Source organism: Zootermopsis nevadensis, unplaced genomic scaffold, assembly GCF_977971745.1.
Source record: "Zootermopsis nevadensis isolate Lab colony 2312 unplaced genomic scaffold, Znev_1.0 Znev_ptg000016l, whole genome shotgun sequence".
Taxonomy (NCBI): Eukaryota; Metazoa; Arthropoda; class Insecta; order Blattodea; family Termopsidae; genus Zootermopsis; species Zootermopsis nevadensis.
In genome coordinates, this window is record NW_028259148.1 from 11,206,235 (window position 1) to 11,216,518 (window position 10,284).

General features: G+C 34.0%; 1 long non-coding RNA gene across 4 annotated transcripts in view; it reads right to left on the minus strand.

The window, feature by feature from the left end:
* Positions 1 to 8,079, minus strand: part of LOC110839770 (uncharacterized) — a 129,069-nt gene extending 120,990 nt beyond the window's left edge. For all 4 annotated transcript variants that reach the window (XR_015535322.1, XR_015535324.1, XR_015535323.1 and 1 more), the window contains exons 1-3: positions 7,332 to 8,079; positions 5,339 to 5,418; positions 3,390 to 3,455 (exon numbers count right to left, since the gene is read on the minus strand). This is a non-coding gene — a long non-coding RNA (uncharacterized LOC110839770). The remainder of the gene's footprint in view (positions 1 to 3,389; positions 3,456 to 5,338; positions 5,419 to 7,331) is intronic.
* Positions 8,080 to 10,284: the final 2,205 nt, after the last annotated feature.

A 10,284-nucleotide genomic window follows, 5' to 3' on the forward strand; every position in this document is an offset into this window, starting at 1 on the left:
ATTCAAGTTACACCCCAGTCAGCACGGCTTTTGTAAATCAAAATCTACGGTAACTAATTTAGTTACCTACCTAAATGATGTTCAGCCATCTGATCACAGGGACAGATCGATTCTGTGTACTTTGATCTTACGCAGGCCTTTGATTCTGTCACTCATCTTATTCTTTTGGAAACGCTTAATAATTTTGGACTATCTTCTCCTTACGTTAAGTGGGTCCAAAGTAATTTATCTGCTAGATCCGACTTTCTTCGTATTTTACGACAGTCTTCTTCTGCTTACTCGGTGTTACCTGGAGTGACGCGACGCTCTATCTTGGGACCTCTCTTATTTAATTAATGATATTTGTGACAAAATTAAGTATTCTAAATTTCTCTTATTTCCTGATGATTTGAAACTTTATTGTGATATAAAATCGGTGAACGACTGCATATTTTTTCAAGCAGATATTGATTCTGTACATCATTGGTGAAATGTTAACAATATGGAACTTAACATTGAGAAAATCAAAATTATATTGTTCACACGGAAAACCAACAGTATCCATTTTAACTGCTTTGTCAGTGATATTTTAATTTCCCGTACTGACTGTATAAAAGATCTTGGTGTCTTGTTAGACACTAAGCTATACTTTCATTGCCATGTAAATTTTGTTCATACACAGGCACTAAGGACCTTAGGGCTCATTCGTTTTATTACATATAATTTTTCCTCTTTAGACAGCCTTGTTGTTTTATATAATGCTTTAATTAGGTCAAAGCTTGAGTATGCCTCGGTCGTTTGGAATAATTTTACACAGACAGATTCTAATAAATTAGAAAATATTCAAAGGAAATTTGCCAGTTTGTGCATTTACCGAATTTTTCAGTTTAATATCCCACGTAAATATGAATTGATTTTAACTACTTTAAATTTCAGAACACTTTATTCCAGACGACGGCATCTCGATGCTTTATTTCTTATTAATGTTTTTAAGGGCAAAATAAACTGCAATTCCATTATGGACGCTGTTGGTATTCGTGTGCCGTCAAGGCAAATAAGAGAATTTTCTACGTTTAGTGTGTGCAGTGCGCTTAGACATAGTCCTTCAGCCAGGTGTGTCAGTGCCGCAAATGACGTAAATTTTTGGACGTATTTGGCATAAACATTGTTTCTTTTGAGGGGACTTTCTCATTAAGAGAAATTATTTAGAGAGTGGTCTAGATTGGATCTAGCTTGGTTATTTGTTTTAATTTCATTATTGCTTTTATTTTGTTTCCTTGTATTGTTTTAGTATTTTTTTAGTGTTTTACATTTATATTAGTGTTTACATTGGTAGTTTATTTGTTTTTGTATATAATTTGTATTTTTTGTACTTTTGTATTAGGGCTTGCCTGTCATAGGCTCTTTGCTGTTGGCAAACACTCTAATAAAGGAATTGAATTATGTCTTAAATGATTCTTTTATTTTGTTCAGTTTTGGAGTTCCATTGTCTTGTTAATGTCTGTATATACACCTCACCTGTGGTGTCTCCAGTAATTTCAGCATTAGCTACATATACACATTACATAATTAACAGTAATTAGTGTATCCAAACTGTTCTTATATTAAAGGACCTTTATATCAGTTATATATAACTGTGTTACTTCATTATATTTTAAATCATCTTTTTATTCTGTTCAGTTTTGTGAAATACCTCCTCAGATATTACTTTTATGGTACAAGTCTGCATGTAAATAATAAGTACCCTACCTTACATGTTCAATGCATTGCTTTAGACATTGTCACAAACATACAAGGAATACCAAGTTACAAATAAGTGTGCATCAAGTTCTTCTGTACTTTCAGCAATAGCTACATATACCCATTAGATAATTCACTAACTACATGGCTTACCGAACCCAAAGGTTCATCACCGAATTAACCAAAGCCCTCCACCGGACCCTGTCCAGGGCCAACAAAATCCAATCGCGTTCAACTCCTATCTCCCATAGATCCTGCTTGATATTATCCTCCCATCTATGTCTATGTCTCCCCAGTGGTCTCTTCCCCTTAGGCTTCCCAACCAATACCCGGTGCACACCTCTTGTCCCATCCATGCGCACTACATGCCCCACCCATCTCATTCTTCTCGACTTAATCACAATGACAATATTGGGGGAGGAGTATAAATTTTTAAGTTTGTCATTATGTACTTTTCTACAGACCCCATCATCTTCTCTCCTAGGCCTAAATATCCTCCTCAACACTTCATTCTCAAACACATGCAATCTGTGTTCCTCCCTCAGAGTGAGAGACCATGTTTTGTACCCATTCAAAACAGGCAAAATTATTGTTTTGTATATATTAATCTACAGCTTCTTAGAAATCAGACGGGAAGACAAAATATTTTGATGAAGTAAACCATTTTCTGGATATTATCCATCGTCAAATACTAAATAAAATCAATAAAAGCCACGACGTTTCGGAGATGGGAGTCTGTCTCCGTCTTCAGGTAAAACCTAATCTGTTGGGCCCAATCGATACAGCTAACCCCTGTTTTGAACTGAGAAGTAACACATATTACCTGAATTTAATGTGCTCCTAATTTTCTCATGAATATCATTTTGATTTGTTATTGTTTTTCCCAGATATTTTGACTTTGTCACACTTTCAAAGGATTTATTAGCCACCCTAAGATAATTCTGCCTGCCTATCTGCTAACGACGAGATACTAACATGTATTAATTTTTTTCTGAATTTACTTCTAGCCCCACCTGCCTACTAGCCTCTAGTAAAACTTCTGTGTTCCTCATTACTGTATATTTATGTCGTCTCCCAATAAATTAACATCAGCATATGCCATTCAAATGCAAACCCTCCTGCCTATCTTGGACTTTCCTGATGGTGTATTCTAGCGCAAAGTTAAAGAGCAGTGGAGACAAAGCATCTCTTTGTTTTAGACCATTCTTGATGAAGAATGACTCAAGACACATATTTACCTACAGAAATCTTTCTACAGGTTTCATTTAAGCACATTTTTTATTAGACTCACTAGCTTCTTTGGTATACCAAATTCAATAAGAATATTATATAGCACTTCTCTCTTCACAGAGTCATAGGCTTTTTTGAAATCTATAAATAATTGATGTACAGTCCCACTGAACTCCCATTTTTTCTCTAGTATCTGACAAATACAAAAGATCTGATCACTTGTTAATCTGTTTCATCTGAACCCACACTAATAATCCACAAATTCATCAATAATTAACAGAAATTTGTGTATGTACATTTTTATTTTAATGGCCTTTTATATGAGTTATATATAACTGATATACTTCATTATGATCAATTGTATTTTTTATTCCATTGAATTTGGTGAAATAGTTCCCAAGATATTATATTATTTTAAAAGTTTGCATATAGAAACTCACCATTCTGCATACTCAAAGCAGCTTCCTCCCACACAGGCAAGCACACAGGATAACCGTTGCACCAAACTGGAAAGGAAAACAGATATAGGAAGAAAATTATTCTAACAAGAAGGTGTTACATTATTTTAATGGTCCCTTATATCAGTCATACAGTAGTAATAAGCAAGTAAAGCAGTTTTTTCATTAAAGGAAAACACAGAAATTAACCTAAAACAGAAGAAATAATACTGGCTGAAATAAGGATAAACGGTACTTGCAGGTTATCGGGAAACATCGCTTTAAAAATAGGTTAGGTTATGTTAGGTTAATGTGTGTGGATAAATGACATATACTTGAAAGTTATTATATAGTAGTATTCCTTAATCTTGCAGAAAAGAGACAGAATCTTCCTCACTGTTAGGTAAATCCCAAATTTTTAACATGGTACCGAACAGAAATAAATAACTCAACGAACTAACAGATAACAACAACCGAGTATACGAGTATACTGATATGCATGTGCAGTTTTTCGTGCCAATCCAACCCCAGATATTCGACTACCCCGTTTTGTGTCCCGATAACCAACAAGTACCGGATAAACTTTATGATGTTTCAAAGCTTCAGTTATGGTAAAAAAAGCTTAAGAAACGTATGTATTGCTTATCTCCAGCCTTCATCACATCCGTGTGCTGGTATCTTCTTTCTATAAAGAAAAGCACTGTTGATATCTAACCAGCTAGAGTGTATTAACAGACACAAAAAAATTTATTTACTATCAATTATTCTGAGGACTGTAAACAAAAACAGTATTGATAGACAGAATGATGCACTCATAATCTCTGTGCTGTGAAAAATCAACTCAAGTGATCATAATCTCAAAATTCTAATTGGCCAGAAAGTTAGTAACTTTCTAAGCACTTTAACATTCAAGTTGCCAGACACCACAAAAAATCAGGACTATTGACAAGTGAAACATAACCCAACAGAAGGTTAATATACAACAGTGAAACATCAAGACAGGGAAATAAATCATTATTGTGAATGACATGAAGATTATAATGAATTACATCATCTTTATGGAGAACGAACATCAAAAGAATTCCCCATCCTATCCCAAAACTCAGCCCAATTGCCAAAGCTATGGGAGCATGTACTAACTGCTGCATCACATCACCTGCAATAACACATCAGAACTGGAAAATATGCATGAGCATGGGGAAGGGGGGGAGCCTGCTGTGTTGAAACTGGGACTGACTATCCTGACTGACTTTTTTTGTTATCCTTGGCCTTTCCAAGCAAATGGTAGGAAAATACCTTAAAATATGCTGCAATTCTTTCCTCATACAATTCTCTTAGTTTATACATTGTATATTTCATTTGTTATTACATAACCTCATTCTTGCGAAGTTTCCACTGTTGTAGGTTCCCTATTATCATACTCCACAACTGTCCATAATTCCAGCCAACTTCCTTCAAATACCTTCTGTCCTTGCTTTAAACATTATATATTTAACATACATAATTATGGTACATCATTTCATTACATATCCAACGATTTAAGAACTAGATTTGTGTTTTCGTAACAATAAACAAATGTATCTACGATTTCATATATGTAACATATGGTATTCTTTAATACATATGCAGAAATATTCCTTTATAATGGTAAGAAAATGTGTCCGCATTATTAAGAAATATAATGAAAATCCGATCCTGGCATCTTCAATGTTGATGGAGAGACGGCCAACAAACACAAACAAAAGAGCTAACAGGGGTATTTTTTAAAATTTCAGTTGTAGATGTGCCTATGATTGATAACTCTGGTATGTACTTATTTCACTGCTGCAAGCTTAATTACATTTCTTATCAAAAGATGTTGCAAATTTTGTTGTGTACTTTAATACAAGAGGTGAATATCACACTATATTTAACATTTAAATTTCTACATACTCATGGTGGTGAATAATTACCATGCTGTGCCCTATCCCCTCATTGCTTCAGGGGCCAAGTACCACAGTGTACAGCAGATGGAGTATGTTAGTTTATCCTGCTGACAAAACAACATTTTACATGAGTTATGTCTGACAGGGCTTCAGAAAGAGACGCCACTCACTAGCTGTGTTACTGGAAGCAGAACACTGACGATTGCTAGCACTAACATTACAACTGGAAGCAGTACAGAGCCAATTCAGTTCATTACCTAACCTCACAACCTGTTTCTCTAACATCCAGCTTAATATGCATTCCAGTCTCCTTGGTCTTAGTGATTATGTCCTTGAAAGCATCCATGAAGCTGAACAGGGATAACAAAATCTGTCCCTTTTATAATTTTCTTCAGCCATTTGTTATGATTTCTTGAAAAATATAAAAGCTCTCCGATATTCTTGATACAAGAATCATATGTAACACCAATGATGACTTGGCTGATTTTATGAGTTTTACAATCAGATATTGGCTGTTCATAATTGTAAAGGTTTGTACTCAGATAAAAGTTTAAACGGTAATATCTTCAACTTTCCTGCATTTAGTGAACTGGTGTTGAGCTGCAACCATTTTGCTTCAGTAACAGTCACTGCTAGATGGCACAGAAATCAGGCCTATTTTTTATAAGCAGAGAAATGCTAATTGTACTTACCGCCTACACACAGAAGGTTAGGCGAAGTGGGGGGAACTGCATCACTTTAAGGGAAAATTTAATTTTCTTGCTTTAAGAACATTGTTTGCAATAGCTAAAGGCTGAATCACAGAGAGTAATTCATCATGAAGATAACATAGAGAATTTTGTAATACTTTCTGCTCTACGTTTGATTATTTGACAAAGTTTCGCAGAAACACGTTTGGCAGAATCCCCCCCCCCCCCCACATACAGAGAAATTCTGCCATGTGCCTGGGGTAATACCACCTTATACAAATCCCAAGATAAAGCTGACAATTTTGCCTAACAGATGCATTTATTTATTCACTGTATTTTGTATGGAAATTTTAATTATTATAATGTGCAAGTACAAAACATTACCACAAAATACATGTAACGAGGAACTTGAATTTATTACGTAGAGAAAAAGAAAAATATTGGAGCTTTGATATGGGGAACTCATAGCACGTTTAACAGAATATAATATAATTTATTTACATTCCACAGATTCTTCATAGGCCTAAGCCAAGAATGTAGAACAGGTCATAGCACAAACACAGTACTTGTTTCTAGTACAAATATAAATACAAAGATATTACAGCTATGTACTGATTTTTGGAACTACAGTATTACAGCAAAATAATTATGATGAGAAACTATCATCATTTACACTTACAAGTATTTATAAATTCTTCTACTGAGTAGGAGTGAGAATTCTCTGGGTAGTGGAAGAATATTAAACTTCTTAAATAATTCCATGCATGAGGCTCTCCTTTTAGTGCCTGTTATTATTCTAATGAACCTCTTTTGAATGTAAAATACTTTTTTGCTGTCCATTGAATCTGCCCAGAAAATGATTCCATATGACATGATGGAATGGAAGTAAGCAAAATAAAGTAATTTTAAAGTTTATGTTTTCATGAGTGCTCCAACTGCCCTCATAGCAACATTACAAGCTTAGTTTGGGGATAATGTATTGAATATGTTTTTTCCAGTTTAATTTGTTGCCAATTTGTGCCAAGAAATTTAGTTATTTCTGCTTCCTAGATTATTTTATCATCGTTCCCCACATTTAGATTTACACAAGTTCTGTTGTTAATACAAAATTTCATTAAATTTGTTTTGTCAAAATTTGATGCAAGTTAATTGGCTTTAATCCATTTGTTCATCTAGCAAAGACACATTTATGGTAAACATAACGCATTATTTATTCCCGCCTGAACCCAGTACGTTACAAAGACTGCAGATACAGAACGATAGATAAACATATTTGTACTTTCACATGTTATCATTTGTATTAAGAATAACGAACACCAACTTACACTTACCATGCAATCTGCAAACTTCAAAAATTAGACTAGACATGCCTACAATGAGATTTTTCTTCACCACAAACAAAACACGACAACGTAGTCAGTCGGCCATAAGCGCTCTAGACTGTTTGTATGACGTCACCAAGATTTCAATGCGAACAGAGCGCGCTCAATTCAAATCGTTTGAAAAATATTTAGGTTGCGGCATTGCCTCAGGCGGCGTGATTCCCCCCACTTCCTCTAATGCACCAGAAATCTTCTACAGGGAAACGACGAGGCCCTGTAACAGGCATCATAATTACAGGCATGTCCGAATGTACATTTAAACACAGTGTTTATTACAATCAAGGAGGCGACAACACCTCAAGTGGCTTTCTCCTTGGCGACCTACCGAGTTTCTAACCGTAAGACTCAAAGGTAATGTGTTTAAATATTTCCAAATATAGGATAATGTGTACACACTGTTTAATTATATTATAGAAATTTACAAGCTGCTGTAAACTAAATAGAGCATTTTCTGTTGAGAGATTTTCTCTAAATCTGAATTGTTCCTCTACAAGGATGTTGTTTGTGTTTAAGGAATTACTTACTCTCTTGCACATAACTTTCTCAAAAATTTTAGAACATGTTGTAAACAGTGAAATAGGTCTGTAGTTAGAGATGCAGGATTTTTCACCCTTTTTATATAGTGCTTTTACTTTGAATATTTAAGTCTTTCAGGAAACATTCCTACAGCCATTGAATGATTACAAAGATAACTGAATGGAATACTTATATAATTTACACAAGATTTAAGTACTTTAGATGAATTCCATCATAACCACATAAATTTTTTGACTTGAGAGAAGTTATTATACTTTTAATTTCATTTGGTGTGGTAGGAATAAGATTAATATTTGGAAATTAATTAGGAATTGCCTTAGTCAAGAACTTCATTGCATCTTCGGTTTTTAGGGTTATGTTCATTCTTTCTACAATCGTTAAAAAGCAGGTATTAAAATAGTTCGCTATAAGTTTAGGATCATTATCTCTATTATTATTTATAATTATTGGTGGGCTTTCAATGTCTCTAGATAGTTTACCAGCTTCCTTTTATACAATTTTACTAATAGTTTTTACTTTATTTTCAATCTCTACTATCAATTTATTTTAATGCATACGTTTAGCTTCTTTAATGACTTGAGATAAAATTTTGCAATATTTTCTAGTGTTGCTTCAATAGTGGGTTATTACTGGACCTGCTATTTAGGTAATGAGCTCACTTATATTTGCATGATGTTTTGATGCCTTTAGTTATCCATAAATTGGTTTCAGACAATTTTTTCTCTGTTTTAGTTAGAAAACTTTTCTTCAAACATGCTTAAAACAATGTTTAGAAAAGAATTAAACTTTGAATCCATATCACCACCACTGAGTAATAATTCCCAATCTTCACTACTGAGTTGTTGTATAAATTCATTTAAAGTGACTTCATTTATCACTCTAGTTACCTTCTTATCATTGTGAAAGTTAGAAATAAGGTTTATGTTTTTTATAACTAATAGTTGGGCATCATGATCAGATAGCCCATTTATTACCGGTTTAATGGAAATGTATTCTAACCTGTAACTATCTACAAAAATATTATCAATGGCAGAGTTGGAGCTATTTTGAATTACTTTGGGAAAACTAACTGTAGGTGTAAGACTAAATGTTGCTAAAAGAGAATTTAGACATTGCATACGGCAGCTTTCAGAGAGATAGTCCATATTTATATCCCCACAGATGACAAATTCCGTTTCCGGTTTGTAAAGGTAGTCCATAATGCTGTTTAACTCGTTAATAAATGTTTCAAAGTCACTTGTTGGTGCTCTGTATATTGTTAAAAAAACATAATTTAGAAAAAAAATGTATCAAATTATATAGCACAGCATTCTATGTCCTGCTCCTTGCAAAATTAGACTAGCTCTATCTGGCTAAATTTTAGATTATTTTTAAGAAATATAATCAATCCTCCTAAGGGCTAAATTGTTCATGCAAAAGCTACTTGCTAATTGTCTAAATTTACCTGTAAGATATCTGGTGCTTTCAAATGATGTTCAGTTAGTCAAAGAATATGTGGTAATTGGGCATTTTTAAGAGAAATTACCAATTCTTCAGTTTTTGGGAAAAGTCCTCTGATGTTCTGATGGAAAACCAGGAGATTTTCTGGGTGGTCTCAAAGTTTTGGGTTGAAAGGCCTCTAATGTTCTGATGATATAACAATTCAAAGAAACAGTTTTCTTCATTAAATTCCATCAGACTGTCGTCGGAACGTTTGGAATCAAATGTCATTGAGACATTTTCAGGTGGAAGAAATACCATTCAGTGCGCCATCACAACCTTTACATGCTGATTTAAGCATCAGGGATAAGTTTGTCTTCCCTTTAGCAACTGAAAGAAAAAACCTGAGGCTTGCTTCAACCTCATACTTTTTAAAATTAATTATAACCTAGAAATATTTACACAACCAGCAATATCTTATTCACAATTTTCTCAAAACTGATCGTCGTAGAAGTAATTGTTTTATAGCCCTCAACTGTCTTCTCACACCTGAATTACTCCTACAATTCTTATATTATCATTTTAAGTGATTTTAATATGTTGCTTCATTTGACATCTCAAGATGGAATACAGAATATACCCAAAGAGAGAGGATTCTGTGCACACACGCCTGCTGTGAATATCAAACATAAAAAGCGATTTTGATTAAGCCTACATATAACAACATCCGTCAGAAAATAAACACAAAAATATTGGAATTGAATTCAAACTCACCTTCATCTCTCCGGCCACAAGATGTACACACCAACTTAACAAGTTTCCAACAGGTCCAAATCAATGGAAAATATTCCTCTGCAAGTATTCAGTGTGCCATCTTTTCATGAATGTTCTGTGCTTATTTCCGTTTCTAATCTGTGACTTAATGTCCACTAGCAGAAATAACCCT